The sequence below is a fragment of the Aulonocara stuartgranti genome (genome assembly GCF_965226115.1).
Source record: "Aulonocara stuartgranti genome assembly, chromosome: 7".
Lineage (NCBI taxonomy): Eukaryota > Metazoa > Chordata > Actinopteri > Cichliformes > Cichlidae > Aulonocara > Aulonocara stuartgranti.
The window spans coordinates 41,371,510-41,388,932 of NC_138945.1; the positions used below are offsets into that span (position 1 = coordinate 41,371,510).

Consider the following 17,423-nt stretch of genomic DNA (forward strand, 5'->3'; position numbering starts at 1 on the left):
ACATTTTTAAAAGTGCTGCTGGATGTAAAACCTGGGTTTGCCTGCAGAGGGCAGCATCACCACCCTGAGTGATGATTTACTGTGAGTAAAAGATTTAAAGAGTCACAGGTTGGTGGTGTTCTTGTTGTCCTGCATGAACATGATTATGAGCTGAGCAGCAGTTTGTTGCATCGCGGTTCATTTTTAAGGTTTCAGCAGGTCGTAAAAAACAGTGAATTCAATTTCCTCAGAAGAAGAAAAAGAAATTATGAAAAGTTTATGGAAACAATATTTTTGTGGCCAATTTTCTTTAGGGAAAACCTGAAATGAACTCCACAAATAAACCTGGTGAGATGTATTTGTAGACATTATTTTTCCTGAGTCATCAAAAAAGTTTCTGGTCATCTGGATATTAAGTGGGAGAAATGTTCCATCGTCAATCAAGTGACTTCTTGAGTTTCAGCTGACTGCAGGTTTCCCCAACCTTACAAATTTTACATATTTCACTTTGTAAGGTTTCGCAGATTTCACAGGTTTCCCCGATTCACAGATGGAAACTGACCTCATTGTTCATCAGTGGTGCTAGTTTCAGTCATTATGCAAATGTACTGTTTATAAGGTTGGAACCCTGCAGTCAGCTGAAACTCAAGAAGTCACCTGGATGATTAAGCATGTATCAAGACGATTGTTCCTGAGTAATAAGAGTGCAGCTGTGAGTTTGTAAAAATGCAGGTGTGTACTGTTGCTACAGAAAACCACAGTAACCACACTGAAATCCTTGAAGTTCTTCAACGGGAAGTCTTTCAAACAGCAGCACAATCTGCAGACACCATCACGTCTTCCCTCTGATCTGTTCCCAGTTGTTCCCATCCCGGCCTCAGAGACGCAGGGTTGGCGTGATTGATGACCTCCTTGGATGAGGTTTATTCACTTGAGAATTTGAGTTGTTTCAATTGCTTTCTTCACCTTTTAGTTCGGTGTGATCTGTTTTAAAACAGCTGATGAGTCAATCACTCAGTCCATTCAAACTGTGGACTTTGAAGCTAAAGGCTGGTCACCACTCCAGGCTCGGGTTTAAGTAGGTAATCCTCAGATGGATCTACCACCACCTCGCCTGTCAGTCAGCGGTAGACTTCAGCACTGCTGGTAGATGCTCGTGCCACGATTGTTTGTTTCACCTGTCGTTGTTACTCGTATGTATTCGCAGGTCTCTGATCATAAGTCAGGATTGAACTGCATGGGATGGGGTTTCAGGACTGCTGACGGCTGGTTTCATAGGCCACCAGTTCTGCTCAGCGACGGTTGCTCACAATGGGTGTGGATGGCCTCCTGTACTGCTGTCAGACCTCGTCTTCTCATCTCAGACTTCTTCACAAACTCAACTCAGGGGAAATGTTTAAGATCACTGAGTGAATGTCACTTTTAGTGAGTAATGTAGAAAAAGTCACTGCTTAAAGCTGAGCAAGATAATCTAAGATATTAAAAAAGGTCTCCTGACCCGACCCAGCAGCGTCCTGTTGATGCCTGTTTCAGGATCTGGTTTCTGTCTGTGGTCTGTTCCTGTAAACAGGAGGTCCTCAGAAAGCAGTGTGAGCCCGCTGGAGCCAGAATATGATGATGATGATGGTGGTGGTGGTGGTGGTGGTGAAGGAGGCGTTTCTCAGCGTTGCTGCATCTCCTCATTCTCGTCCAAACATATCGGACAATGTTTAGATGGGGAAATTAGGCTGGTGGTGGAGGAGCTTGATTGGTGGTTTGTGGTTAAGAGACAAGAGCATTGTGTCCAATCAGACTTCAATGCACATGTGTAAACCACAGGTTACAAACAAACACAGTGCTTCCTCTTCCTGTTTGAGTCGTTTTTGAATTAACCATGGAGCTCCGGGTCAGAAGGTTGGAGTGGGTGGAGCCATTAGTGCAGAGAGACTCACAGTGTAAAGGCTGTGGACTGATGTCATGATCTGGATCCATGCGCTCCTGTGGCGATGCAGCAGAGGAAGCTGTGGGTGTTTTCATGGAGACAGAGCTGGTTTCTGTTTGGACGGTCAGCTCTGAGGAGGGGAGAAAATGCTCGGCGTGGGTGGAAGTGTTTGAGTTTGAATGCTGTGAGCACAGCGATGTGCTCCTGACCCGTTTATGTAGGTCCACCGTCTTCATCAGGAAGAGCCGAAAACTTCCTGCCACATGACCGTCAACAACGTCCTGTTTGTGACCTGGATGAGGCTGTGGTTATCACGTGACTGACTGCTCACTGAGCTTTCAGCAGGGCTGGGGTTAAAGACCGACAACATTCACGGCTGCTCGCTGCAGGTGTCGCTCAGGGTCTGCAGATGCTGCACATCTGCCACCTGCCCTCACGCATCACTTCCTTTCTGTGTGATCCTTCAAAACATGATCAATACCAAAGTTCCCCAGCTTGTTATTCTGAGTGATGTCATCTACATCCCCGATTTACATCACTGTGTGTGTGTGTGTGTGTGTGTGTGTGTGTGTGTGTGTGTGTGTGTGTGTGTGAGATGACAGCAGCCCACGCAGACATGTGCTCAATATGACGTGAGTCAGTGCCACGTGTGTTACCATGACATCAGTGGAACAACAACATGTCAGAGTGTTCCTTCTTACCTCCTTCTTCTTTGCTGTTTTCATCTGGTTTGCTTCTTTGGTGTCTGTTTTAAACCCGTTTGTTGTAATTTTTGTGGATTTTTGACTGTTTTGTGTCTCTTTGAATCTCTTTGGTCACATTGGCTGGTACATGCCTACAAATCAGATGTGTTTCTAAGACCAAAACAAAGTGAATGTCAACTTCACAAAAGCACTCCAAATCAAGCAGCATATGTTCGTTTACCGCTGCCAAAAGTTCTGAGAGAGGAAACTCCACCTTCAGAAGTCTGTGGACACCTCAGTTATGTGGAGAATCCACAACACTCCTCAGAAATGAGAGAAAATGTTGTTATTAATATGGTGATGTCATACAGACAAAATAATCCACTGGATTCATATTTGTTTTCCAAATCCCAGCAGAGCAGGTGCTTTCCTGCACTGTATATAAAAGATGGACACAACTATCATGATGTCGTTCACTGGATGTGACTACTTTGTGTGGATGGATTTTGTATGTCTAGCATCCTAGACTGTGTGGGAGCATCACACAGACACACCTTCCTGCTAACATAACATGTAACATCCAATCAAACTCAAATTTCACTCACTACTGAAGTGGAGCCTTCTTGGACGGTCTGCTAGTAGAGTAACCTCACAGCAGCCATATTATTGGTCACATGATGTCCAACAGCGCAAACACGGCCCAGGGGTCTAGTTCAGGTGAAGCTAGCTAGCAGCTACATCGACCTGTGTCACCATCCACCTCTCCATCAAACTTTAAGTGTTAATGTGAGTTCTGAAAATGTTATGAAGGAAGGGGAAAATTATCAATAAAGATCAGAACAGTTTGTGTATCAAGCTGTACATATGTTTATTAGTTTTAACATGGGAGTCTATGGGAGTGAACTCACTGCTGCCTCTCCTGGGAACTAGAGGAACTGCAGGGTTTGGCACTAAGCTTTTTACTGCTTCAGTCACTGTCTGCAAGTGTTCAGGTAGGACCCTTCTCCTTAGTTTGGTTGCCGTGATGCCTCAGTGTGGGTGGAGGCTTGTGTCCTTGTCTGTCTGCTGTTTTTTTGTGGGCTTTTCTTTGTTTCTGGTTGGAGCTTTTTTCCTCTTTATGGTTGTTTTCTATCCTCTGTGTTTGTTGGCTGGCTTTCTCTGTTTTGTGTCTTTCATGAAACCTGACTTGAGTTTTCAGCTGAGTTCCTCCCACAAACTTTTTGCTCTGTGCCGATGAACTGAATTATTAAATGTTAATAGCAGATGGAGCTTTTATTGTGTGTGTGTGTGTGTGTGTGTGTGTGTGTGTGTGTGTGTGTGTGTGTGTGTGTGTGTGTGTGTGTGTGTGTGTGTGTGTGTGTGTGTGTGTGGGGGATGTGGCTTCTGGAACATTTTCTTCAGGCCAAATAAAGCTGCCCATGTAAACTCCACATTCCTGACTCTGCGGTGCGTCTGACTTTCTTTATGGAGGGAGGAGGCTATCTATGTGTGTGTGTGTGTGTGTGTGTGTGTGTGTGTGTGTGTGTGTGTGTGTGTGTGTGTGTGTGTGTGTCTGTGTTTTTGTGTTTGAGTGTGCGTGAGGTTCACACACTTTGTGCTGACTGCAGTGAAAGCGGAGGGTCAGGGATAGTTAGACCTTGTCCTCTCTGCAGACTGAACAACTGGAACAACTCTGAAGATCTGGGAAACTACAGCAGCTACATTCACTACTGCGAGTACTGCAGTACAAACCTGAGGTACTTCATCTGCACACCCACAGACAAACCTGCTGTTCACTTTGAATTTAATCTTTCCTGAAGTACTGTCTGATACTTTGATAAAATACACTGCAGTCCTTACAGTACTTAGAATGTACTTGTACTCCTGGGTGTAGCAGTTCCTCAGACGCCTCCCTTCCTGCACTCTGGAGACTTTTGAGACTGAATCTGTTCTTTAAACTAACCTTTAATCAGTCTGAGGACAAGTCTGCAGCCCATGTGACCTCAGGACATGCGCTGAAAGAACCACACACAAAAACACTCACACACACTCAGAGGTGAATTACATGCGATGAGAGCCCACACAGGGAGGATGACACTGAGGCAGCATTATGGTGCGTTATCACGCCGCCCTGCAGGAGCTCTGTGATTACAGAGCAGCCAAAATTACACTCTGACTCTGCTGAACTCCAGAAAACCTGCAGGCAGGTCCAGAGTTTCAGCACACACACTAGCACACTAGCACACATACACACACACACTAACACACTGACACACAAACAATGGCAAATTCTTTTTTCAAATCAGACCTCCACATAAATGTCTCTACAGTGCTTTTATTTTGAAAACCATGGCTTTAACTTGAAGCAAATGCATTACACAAGTCTAAACTAGACCTGCCTTTAATGTACGTGTGTTTTCACCCAACACCTGTGTGCATTGTGTGGCTCACACTGGCTGATGCTCAGTCTGGTGATATTACAGAGCTGCTGCAGTGTCCTGACAGAAGGTTTTACTGAAACTCCATGTTTTTGTTTCCACCTCAGATGATTTTCAACATCTCTGTTATTGCTGGGTTTATGCATATCTGAATAGTCTGCTGGATGGAGATGATGGTACAGAACCTGGATCATAACTGTGCCGGTGAAGGTGAGCCTGAGCCTGAACCTGAGGACGAGATGTACTCTCTGTGCTCATCTGTTGATTAACACTTTTTCATTAATTTTTTTTTAAACGTAACCTTTTATATCCGGTTTTTAAGTGATGACGTGATGAATTCTGCTTCTGGGCCCAAACTACCCTGCGTTTAATAAGGCTGTTGTGTATTTATGTTTTAATGCTTTGTATCTTGTTCTATTTAATCTCAACAAGCCCCTAAACCAGTCAGTGATCACTGTCAGCCTCTCACGGTTTTTATTATTATCGCTATTCATTTTAAAGCGCCATTTTTAAAACCTTACGATTTAACTACAGCACAGCCCATGCAGCAATATATTAATGACTAACCTCGTATTGTGGATAGATTATCTCAGTTGTTCTCCTGGCTGAAGTTTGGTCCGTTTACAGCATCCTGCCATGCGATTGCATTTGTCCCGAACCTTCGGGAACCCTCACGTTAACTTTTATTGAGTGGAAAAAAGTTAGCATTCACCCTCCAGCTTGAGTGTTTATATTATACTAACATAGCTGTGTCACTAGCGATCGTGTAGCACATCATTATATACCAGCTAGCCCAACTTCAGTAACCCTAAGAACATCACTGCTGTTTACTTTCCTGTCTTCATTAGAGTTATCTTATCTTATCTTATCTCTTATGTCGGGAGTGATAGAGCTGTACGTCTTAATTTGTTTCGGAAATCCCTCAGTCAGAACATGGTGTGTTATATTTAGATGGAAGCTAGCAAGCTAACTCCCTGCTAACTTCTAACGGCATTAAATTTCATAAATTCGGATTTCATGGATGCCTGGATGTTAAACTTAATTGTTACACTGGCTGTGAAATGACCTCTGAGCTGCTCAGACGGTCTGTCTCAGCCTTCAAGGTCACTTCAGCTCTAATTTGCATAACATGGTTTGTTGGCTTCCCGCAGCTGAAGAGGACCTGGAAAGAACAACCCCAAACATGCAGCACACTATGAAACATCCAGCTGTGCAAGATGAGCAGAAACACCACAGCAGGAAAACTCTGACATGAAGTTTGAGTGTTCCAGCAGGACAGAGACTCAAAATCATAGCCACAGGTGAAATATTTTCCAGGCCACAAACGCAAGTCCACGTACATTAAACTCACCACGATCTTAAAGAAACCTTTTATTCAACAACACCTGTGAGCATATTTAGGGTCAAACATCTGCATCCACAAACACATGGCAGGAAACGTGTGCAGCCTTTCTTTATAACAGTATAACGCACTCTAAATGAGTATGAATTTAACTGCATCAGATTCATTGTAAGGTGTTTACAGTTTTCTGTTTGTTTTTGTTTTTTGTTTTTAATTTTTATGGGCGCTCTCAGGATTTTATTTTTATTGCATAAATAAACTGAACATTGAGCTGCTTTGAGTTTAGGGACTGGTTCTTATACAGTGCTTTTCTACTCTGAGCACTCAAAGCACTTTACACAACTTTGGCCTCTTTCACACATTCAGACTCTGTTGGATGCAGCTTGGTTTTGGTCTTGTCCGAGGATATATGTCATGCAGACGGGAGCAGACGGGGATGGAACCTAAATCTTCTGTTTAATGTTTGCAGTTTTTTACTTCAGCTCTTTTATCCTTGTGTTGTTTCCTGTGATGTGCACTCTGTCTACTTTGTCACTTTGAGGCTGTAAATCTAATAAAAAATTATCTTTGTGTTTTGTTTGCCTGTTTTTAGGTCCTCTAAATCACTGTGGTCAGTTGTGCTGTACAGACTATGCATGCATGTACCTGTGTTAAAAATACTCTGTATACTCTGCTGACTGCTTCAGTATGAAAAGCAGTGATGGATGTTCCAACAAGATCATCTTCTGTGTTTTTGTTCCTCCTGCGAGTCACTTACAATGTTTGTGTCACGATCCTGGGTCTTAGGACCCAGTGTTTTGAGTTTTAGTTCATTTTGATGTTTATAGTATGTTTAGCTCATTAGGCCTCCTATGTTGATTTGCTTATTAGTTCCCCCTTGTGTTTCAACCCATGTTAAGTCTCCCCTGCCCTTCATGTCTCTCTGTGCCCCCTCTGTTCTGTTTATGGTGTGTCTTTGCATGTTTGAGTTTCTTGTTTTCTGTCACCCTGCATTGTGCATTATGTTCTCATGGTTGGTCTTTTGTTACTCCCTCTAGTCTAGTCTCTTGTGTTCAAAGCTGAGTATTTCCCTCTGTGTATTTTGGTTCTTAGACCTCTGCCTTATGGTTTGTCTCTGTTTCTTAGTTGCTGTCTCCACTGTGTCTAGTTCGCGTCTCTGTGTGATACTTCCTGTTTTACTTTGAAGGTCCATGCCTCATGTGAGTGTTTCTAGTTTTGCGTCTCTGTCTCGTCCAGTCCTGATTTCTCCCAGCTGTGCCCTCCTTCTGTGTCTCATTCCCTCGTTATCCCTCTGTGTATTTAAGCCCTGTGTTTCTCTTTGTCAGTGTCGTAGTCTCCATCATAGCTGTGTGATTTTTCCCTGTGGCTCCTTGGGCTTTAGTTTTCCCAGTTTAGTTTATTTTGTATTGTTTTTCGTGTCCCACTCCACGCCAGCAATAAAGCTGTGTTTTTTGAGTTTACCTTTTGTCTCTGTGAGTTTGCGTTTGGGTCCTACTTTTGCCTGCACACAGCCGTACTGTGACAGAAGACTACGACCATTACATGGACCCAGCAAACCGCTCTCAGCTGCGTGAGCGTCAGGATGCTGCCTTTGCTGAGCTAGAGGAGGAGCTCCGATTGAGGCCGTGGCGCACTCCTGACTACGGGCGGATTTTCCGAGGAACGCGGCTGGCTCTCGGTGGTCCCCGGAGCTGCCGAAAGCCCCCACCTGCCGCTTCACCTGCACCCAAGCCGCGGCCGCTTCAGGTGGGAATTCTCCGCGTCCCTTCAATTGCCCACGCTCCAGCCTCCGTGTCGCCGTTCTGCACGCCGGAGGCTCGGCTATTCTCTCCGCCCGCTTCCCCTCCCCGTAGGAAGCGGCGCACACGCCGCAATAAGATGGACCATGTTAAGCAACTCCCGGTGGTGAGTAACACTGATTATCCTTCTTCCGCTTCTCTGGACATTAAGAACAATAGACACACTCCTGATCCTGTCGATGTGTCCCTGATGGACGATGACATAGACTGGGAGAAGTTTTTTCATTTTGCCCCTCTGAACAGGGAGAAATCACAGACAATAAGCACTCGCCAAAGGCTGTAAAAGCTGTTAAAGGGAAAACTGTGAACCACTCTACCAGGTCAAACACACTCAGTTCCGGTTCCGTCTGTTCGGGTTTTGTCAGGTCCGGTTCAGTCATCCCCAAGTCAGCTCACTCTACAACTGTCAACCCAAGGATTTCAAAAACTATTAAAACAAGGACTGCTAATACTAAGACTGCAAAACATGAAGTGGGCGGCGGGTTCATTTTTGATAGATCTGTTTTTGTCGACCCTGAGCCTGCTGTTTCTAAGACTGTTTTTTCTGAGCCTGCTCCTTTTCCTGCTCGTGTTTCTCCTCCCGGGGCAGCTCGGGCCCAGCGTACCTCTGCACCCGTACCAGTTCCTCGGGTGGGGGAGGCTGAGGCCCAGTTGGTCCCCGCTCTGGTTTCCAGGCCGGCTGAGGCTCTGTCCCTTTCTGCACCCGTACCAGCTCCTCGGGTGGGAAGGGCAGTTGCCCAGCCGTTGCCGGTGCCTGTTCCGGTCCCCAGGGTGAGGTCAGCCAGGATACAGCCCGTCTCCGCACCCGTACCTACTCCTCGGGTGGGAGTGGCTAGTGTCCGGCATGTGCCTGCGCCCGTCCCTGTTTCTACTAAGGGCTCAGGAGAATTCGGTCTGCAATCCACACCACCATCACTACTGCATGCCTTTCAGTCTTTAGCTCAGTCATTAGCGCTGTTAGCCACCCAGTCCATAGTACACTTTCCCGTGCTTCCGTTAGCTCAGCCCTTAGCCCACTGTGCAGCTCAGCCAGCTCCCCATTGTTCAGCTCAGTCATCTGTTCCGTCACCCACTCAGCCTTCTGTTCAGCCGGTGGTCTCTGCACCTACTGGTCATGCCACGTCAGCTGGTGGTTCCGGAGAACCACACCAGCCTCACGCCTCGTCCGCTGGAGGGCCCGAGGAGCCCGTCCAGCCTCACGCCTCGTCCGCTGGAGGGCCCGAGGGGCCCGTCCAGCCTCACGCCTCGTCCGCTGGAGGGCCCGAGGAGCCCGTCCAGCCTCACGCCTCGTCCGCTGGAGGGTCCGAGGGGCCCGTTCAGCCTCCTGTCTCCGCTGGAGGGCCCGAGGGGCCCGTTCAGCCTCCTGTCTCCGCTGGAGGGTCCGAGGGGCCCGTTCAGCCTCCTGTCTCCGCTGGAGGGTCCGAGGGGCCCGTTCAGCCTCACGCCGCATTAGCTGGAGGGCCCGAGGAGCCTGTCCAGCCGCCACCTGCGACCGCCTCGTCGTCGCCTGGTCCGGCTGCATCCGAGTCTTCGTCATCGCCTGGTCCAGCCTCTGCCTGTGCTTCTGTTACGCCTGGGCCTGCCTGTGCTTCAGCATCGCCTGGTCCTGTGCCCTCAAAGCCTCGGCCGGTACGCCTGAGTCGCCGCCGTCGCCTTCCGCACGGCCGGCCCCCTGATCGCCATCGCCTGAGTCGCCGCCGTCGCCTTCCGCACGGCCGGCCCCCTGATCGCCATCGCCTGAGTCGCCGCCGTCGCCTTCCGCACGGCCGGCCCCCTGACCTGTTTCCACGTCACCGCCGTCGAGGTCGGCCCCCTGAACCGTTTCCGTGTCGCCGCCGTTGCCGTCCGCACGGACGGCCCCTTGATCAAATGAACTATGGACTTCTGGACCGTCACCCTCCGGGTCGGCCCCCTGAGGAGTTGTGAACTGTTCCCTGCGCTCCTGTGTTTTTGATGGACATTGTGTTTTTGTGGCTTTGTTTCTGGCCCTCCGTCCTGGACCCCCGCCGCCCGCCCTGGGTGGGTTGTTTTGGTTTTGTTTTGTTTTTCCTGGTTTTGGGCGTCTGGAATCCGCCCTTGAAGGGGGGGCTCTGTCACGATCCTGGGTCTTAGGACCCAGTGTTTTGAGTTTTAGTTCATTTTGATGTTTATAGTATGTTTAGCTCATTAGGCCTCCTATGTTGATTTGCTTATTAGTTCCCCCTTGTGTTTCAACCCATGTTAAGTCTCCCCTGCCCTTCATGTCTCTCTGTGCCCCCTCTGTTCTGTTTATGGTGTGTCTTTGCATGTTTGAGTTTCTTGTTTTCTGTCACCCTGCATTGTGCATTATGTTCTCATGGTTGGTCTTTTGTTACTCCCTCTAGTCTAGTCTCTTGTGTTCAAAGCTGAGTATTTCCCTCTGTGTATTTTGGTTCTTAGACCTCTGCCTTATGGTTTGTCTCTGTTTCTTAGTTGCTGTCTCCACTGTGTCTAGTTCGCGTCTCTGTGTGATACTTCCTGTTTTACTTTGAAGGTCCATGCCTCATGTGAGTGTTTCTAGTTTTGCGTCTCTGTCTCGTCCAGTCCTGATTTCTCCCAGCTGTGCCCTCCTTCTGTGTCTCATTCCCTCGTTATCCCTCTGTGTATTTAAGCCCTGTGTTTCTCTTTGTCAGTGTCGTAGTCTCCATCATAGCTGTGTGATTTTTCCCTGTGGCTCCTTGGGCTTTAGTTTTCCCAGTTTAGTTTATTTTGTATTGTTTTTCGTGTCCCACTCCACGCCAGCAATAAAGCTGTGTTTTTTGAGTTTACCTTTTGTCTCTGAGTTTGCGTTTGGGTCCTACTTTTGCCTGCACACAGCCATACTGTGACAGTTTGGAGGGGAAAATAAAAACTCCCCTTCGGTGTCTTAAAACTAAAGTAATGAGCCTGGTTGGAAAAATGAGAAGAGAGGACATTGAGATGTTTGCGTTTAATGGTGGGACTAAAATAAATACTCGAGTAAATACCAGAATATGCAGTTGAAGTACAGTAATCAGGTAAGTGTACTTTGCTTCCACCTCTGACTGCTTTACTGTAAGTGTGGAAACGTACTGTTTCATAATGTTTAGTTTCTTGGATCATGAACTAGGGTGTTGCAGAGTTTTCCTGATCATCCACAAACACTTTTTCCTGCTCAGAAAAGTGTTGCAGACCTGCAGCAGAGTGCACGCTCATCCTGTGCTTTGGTGCCTTTTTCGTTTTCCTCTTGGCCTGGTGCGTCCTGGCTCTGGTGTGCTCTGGTTTGGCTCTGGGTTTGGGTGGGTCTGACTGTGTGGTTTGACAGGCTCGGTAGTTAGTGCCGGGCTGGGCCTGGGGCTGCTCTGGCTCTCAAGGCAAAGTCCAGAATAATGACTGGATCCAAGTGGCCAGGCTGCGGGACTGACTGCTGACTCAGAGAGGCTGGCAGAGCAATTCATTGATGTTATCCATGAAAGGAACACAGCTGGGATACATAAACATGACCGGATTCAGTTTAAAGGAGACATATTTACACATTATTCTTTAGGGCTCCACTGCAGACTTTTTTTTTTTTTTTTTTTTTTTTTAAAACTAAAGTTGGGCTAAAAGCTCAGTTTATCCAGATTCTTCAGGTAAAAGAACATAAGTAATGCTGAGAAAACAAGTTGGCTCAGGCAAGAAGAGAGTAATGCACAGAGAGAGGATATGAACCTTGCATATTGTGACTGCGGAGCTTTTTATTAACCAGCAGTCAGACATTAACCAGTGCTGTGAAGTCCAAAGTCCGTCCTATGTTTGTAAAGCAGGTGCAGAGAAACCACTGAGAGCCCCGTGACCACACTTTACAGGAATCAAACCCACATCCTCCTCAGGATGCCTCAACCCTGCAGGGCATTAATGCATGGACACCATCCAGAGAAAACTTCCCTCGTCTCCTGTGTGGCTTCTATTATAAATACAGGAATTTTCTCACTGCTGGCTTCGATCCAAGGTCAGCAGCTTTTAGCACTTTCAGAGCTTTTTGTGGTTATTCAGAGGATTTTTCTGAATGAGCACAGCAAAGTTATACAGTTAGGACAGGAAAAATCAAACATCTGTCTCTCAGTACAGTGCTGACCATACTGTCTCAGCTGACAGGACAGTGGCCATATCACACTTTCAGTGCCTTCACTGAGAGACTAGCACATGCTGTGTTGTGGGTCAGTAAAGCTCTGGTCAGAGATGCTCTTCTTCATTGGTCCACATGTTTAACCTAAATCCTTCTGAAGTGAACTTTAAGTCCAAAACGTCTCTGTGTTGATCTAAAAAGACACAACCATAAGTCAGACTGGAGCTGCAAGGTTGTATGGTTTCCATGGGCCCTGAATGCAACACAACAGAAAATACCGCACAACAACAGCAGGGGGTGACTCCTGTGGTTTGACTGTGTAGTCTGTGAGTAAATGATCCTGCTTGTCAGCTGATGTCTGAGCTCAGTAACTGTTTAAAATTACAGTAATTTTAAACATTTACATCTATTACTTTGTTGTTTTGGTGTATTTGACCATGATTGAGGTTACTGTCAGGAGAAAAGCTGTAAAACTTATAAAAACAGTTCAAAGACCAAAATTTCTGGCCACCTTCACATTTTTGAAAGCCATACATTGAGTCAGACTGAATTCTTTGGCAGGCCAATTCTGGCCCCAGGCCTTATGTTTGTAGCTAAAAGCATGCACGGTTAGCCAATCTGTCTGCAGTCAAGTCCATCCCACATGAAGCACATGTGCGTCCTTTATATACAGTCTGTGGAGAGTACTGAGAGGTGGAGGAGATGCCGTTTCTAACATATAAGGACAGGAATCAGTGAGTGGGACTACAAACAGTGGCTGAAGCACCTGGAAAGCACCTGATATCAGCACCTGTGCTGGCTCCTGCAAATGAACCAAAGATAAGAGAAACTTTCGTTCCTGTCCAAGATCCTGGAGCTTCCCGGCTCCCTAGTAATCTTCTTCCTTTTCTGTTGCAGCCTCCCACAGTCCCGATTCCAGCTTCCTCGCGTCATTGTTTCCCCGGGTTTTTTAGTTCCTCGTTTTGCTCCTCTGGTTTTCCCGGGTTGCCTTTTGTTGTTATAATAAAGTGTCATTTTCTGCTAGCGCTTGAGTCTGCGTTTGGACCTTTTTGTGCACGCGCGCTGCGGCGCATTGCACTGCTGGATAGCTTGCTCAAACTCAATAAGCAAGTGTCTGCTGTAGTGAGATCTAGCTTCCACCAACTGCGCCTTATCTCTAAGGCTAGGCATTATGTTCCGCATGAGGACCTGGAGAAGCTTATTCACGCTTTTGTGACCTCCAGGTTGGATTATTGTAACTCCTTGTACTACAGTCTTCCCTCTTCTCTTCTTCTTAGACTGCAAACAGTCCAAAATGCAGCAGCCTGCCTCTTGACTGGTACCAGGAAATTTTGCCCTATTACTCCTGTTCTAGCTAGCTTGCATTGGCTGCCCATAAAGTACAGTATTCAATTTAAAATATAACTCCTTACATTCAAAACTATTAATAAATTAGCGCCAAGTTATCTTAGTGAACTTCTCAAATCACATACTCCTGCGAGAACACTTAGATCTGCCACTCAACTACTTCTGACCCAACCCAGATCTCGGCTGAAGTCCCGGGGTGACCATGTGTTTGCTCTGGCTGCCCCGGTACTGTGGAATACCCTTCTTCTCGACCTCCGCGCATCTGATTCCATTGCACTGTTCAAATCATGACTAAAAACCCACTTATTCAATCTTGCCTTTCCCTCTAGTTAATATTTCTTTTATGATTTTATATTATGCACTTTTATGCTCATTTAACTTGTTTGCTCTGTACCTGTTGCTTTCCTATGTATCAGTGACAGCTACCTGCTTGCATACTTAGAAATAGGACCAAACAAGTACTATTATCTAACTTCTGTTCTCTGTTACTTGTTAAGCACCTTGGCATACCCTTGGTTTTTAAGTGTGCTTTATAAATAAAGTTTATTATTATTATTATTATTATTATTATTATTATTATTATTATCATCATCATCATTATAAGATAAAAACAACAAGAGGGCCTGCAGCCCTCAGAGAGGAAAGAATAGATCATTTAAAATATGTAAATATTTAATATATGCTAATGGTAATGTAAGTCTTTATCTTTAACTTTGGGCTGGAGACTTTCTGGTAAAATGCTTATAGCCACACTAGAACAGGAGTACTTTCACAAAGTAGTTTTTTTTTAACGGCTTTTTATCTAAAAAGACGTAAGTGCATTGTTATGGTGAATACTCTGATTTATGAGCTGTTCCCAAATGTTTATGACAGTGGAGCATCCATCCTGCCCACTCCTCTAATAACTCTGACCTTACTTTGTGTGACTGGATGGACTCACAATACTGCCTCTGTCCCCCCCCCCCCCCCCCCCCCCCCCCCCACACACACACACACACACACACAGTCAGAGTCATTGTTCACAGCCTGACACTCTCAAACACACATTATACCAATCTGCCAATGAATTCACAATGGAAACCATCTGTGTGAGTGTGTGTAGTGTAGGTGTTTATCAGTGTTATGGGGACAGTCAGTTTGCAGTGACTTTGCGGGGACAAAATGTAAAGCTCCTATCCACAGTGTTGGGAAGGTTACTTTTTAAAATGTATTCCTCTACAGATTACAGAATACATGCCCCAAAATGTATTTTGTAACGTATTCCGTTACATTACTCAATGAGAGTAACGTATTCTGAATACTTTGGATTACTTAAGATATTATCATGCTGATTTTTTTTTTTGTTTGTTTGTTTTTTTTTTTTTTTTTTTTTTTTTGTGTGTCCCGTTTCGATCTTTAGCCATCAGAATTGTTGTCTTAAGGCCAAGAAAGATGCCAAGCGGATTTATTTTACCAAGTGGATCATCATGGCCTTGCCATATTGGTCCATTTGATTGACCTTTATTATAATTATGAATTTATTTTATTTTCAGTTGCTACAAACGGGACAGACATGACTGGGGGATAGGACAGGGAGAAAGAATGAACGAAAGAGAGGGAGAGAAAGAAAACCAAAGGGGAGAAGAGACGGTGAGAAGGGGGGGGAAGAAAGAAGAAGAAAAAAAAAAAAACAAAAAACCAAACAACAAAAAAAAAACAAAACACCCGGGTCACCTGTATGGAGAAAAAAAACAGAAGAGAAAGCAAACAACAAAGAGCAACATAATAAAAAAAACAGCACCATCACAATAAACTAGCTAGCAGTAGATATCAGTAGATACTAAATAATAAACGATATTGTGCGCTGTCTATCTTGCGTGCTGCACAATGTGCTTTGAGGCAGCAGCCAAGAAAGCTGTAGTCCGCGTCTGTGAATACCCGTGTGTACACCTGTGTGGATCAGCATGCTTGTATTCCAAAGGTTTCTCCATGTAACGATCTGCTAGGGAGTGTGGGGAGCCACAGCCCCGTCCTCCAGGGTATGAAGCGGGTATGGAGGAGATCAAAACTCCAGACATCCAGAGGCCCCCAGAACACGAGAGACCAAGGAAGACCAACAGCTGTTTACAACTACATGAATGTGATTTATTACTATTACTGAAAGTCCGCGGCTCCGAACCATAGTAAAGGGACCTCTGGCTAATACCGTGGGTTCCGTGTTGGGCTCGTAGCCGAAAAATAGCTTTACTTTGTTGTGTGGGTCAACTTTGCTTGCGAGAGACAGAGAGAGGCGTTGAAAGGTTCCAACGGAACTTATTGTTTCGGAGGAAAACACGACAGTCGAGTCTTAATAGCTTACTTTCAACTGGGCTCGTCAGGCACTCTTCTTGGCTGCAGTGGTAATTATTATATTTACATGCTTCCACCTCCCGTTTCTGTTCGATGACAGCCCGTAGTTTTCCTTTTTCTCCCTCTCTTGCTCACAGACCCATAACGTGTATGGCAGTCCATTCTCCCTGCAGCACAGACTACACTGCCCATGATGCTACATTCTTTAGGGCTATGCCTGTAGCATTCTGCCTATTAGCTTAGCACAACAACAACAACAACAAAAAGGCGCTCTCTCACCCAGGAAACACACAGTCGCAGAGAGAGAGTGTGTCACCCTGTAACCTTGGCAACCATAACGCTGCCGCCTGCAATAACAGAACATAGCTGTCAAACAAAACCCAAACAGTCCTGACCCGCGACAATATGAAACAGGAAAGTACCGCAGTGTAATCCATTTATTTCAACAAAGTAACTGTATTCTAAATACCACCTTTTTAAACGGTAACTGTAACGGAATACAGTTACTCATATTTTGTATTTTAAATACGTAACGGTGGTACATGTATTCCGTTACTCCCCAACACTGCCTATCGAGCAGATAATAAAATCAAAAAGTGAAGACTTGGGTCAACTTTAAGGTAATTTAGGCTTCCAGGAGAGAATTTAAATCAGTGTGAAGGGCTCTGAAGTGACTGAAGCTTGGCTGTGTGAGAGCTTATGGTGATGTAACTGAGGCAAGACTAAACAGCTGATTATGATCACAGGAAAGTGATCCAAAGAGGTAACATGACATAAACATGGATTTAAACTGTACTTGTTTTTTAACACTCACTTCATAAATAACAGTTTAATGCTGTGAGACAGATCTCCTAACTTATGGAATAACTTGCCCTTGCACAATAGAGAGCCCTCTTTTAGAACACATCTTAAAACTAGTGCTGTCAGCACTACTTAAAACCCATTTTTATTCCTTGGCTTTTGACTGCAGTGAGACTTAGTTTCTTTTAATTAAATAATTTATTAACTAATGAATTTTTTTTAAATTGGCTTTTATTTATATCTTATAATTGTGATTATTTAGTTCTAATGTACAGCATTTTGTGTCATCTGTGGTTATTTTTAAAGTGCTTTATAAATAAAGATGATGATGATGATGATGATGAAGATCTGACACTTTCGTAAAAACATGTCTCCACACTGAAGTCAAAACTGAAGCCACAAAACTTTGCAGAATTTCCAGAAACTGTAAATGGTCATGTAAAACTGTACCGCCCAACCACAACAACACTGACGTATCAGTCTTTCGGATGAAGTTTCTTAATCCAATGACGTAAAGGTTTTGTTTTCTTTCTGTGTGTCCAAGAGGGAGCCAAGTGTTTGACCCGGGCCACTTAGAAGATTAGTCTGGCTATGTTTAAACCAAACTTAAACCTAGCTATAAACACACCCAATAGCCCGATGTCCCATGCTGGAAGTTACAAGTGTGGGGACCTTTCTGTCCCCACACGCGTCCCCACAGCACCGTTAAAACCAGCCCTCCA

General features: G+C 45.3%; 1 long non-coding RNA gene across 2 annotated transcripts; it reads left to right on the top strand.

Annotated features, from left to right (window-relative positions):
• Positions 1-3,520: 3,520 nt before the first annotated feature.
• LOC309709723 lies at positions 3,521-8,303 on the top strand. Of its 2 annotated transcripts, XR_014277586.1 has the most exons (4): positions 3,521-3,575; positions 4,236-4,319; positions 5,108-5,210; positions 6,152-8,303. It is a non-coding gene; the product is annotated as an uncharacterized lncRNA (long non-coding RNA). The 2 variants fall into 2 exon arrangements; XR_014277587.1 differs by lacking the exon at positions 3,521-3,575 and having other exon boundaries at positions 4,036-4,319.
• Positions 8,304-17,423: the final 9,120 nt, after the last annotated feature.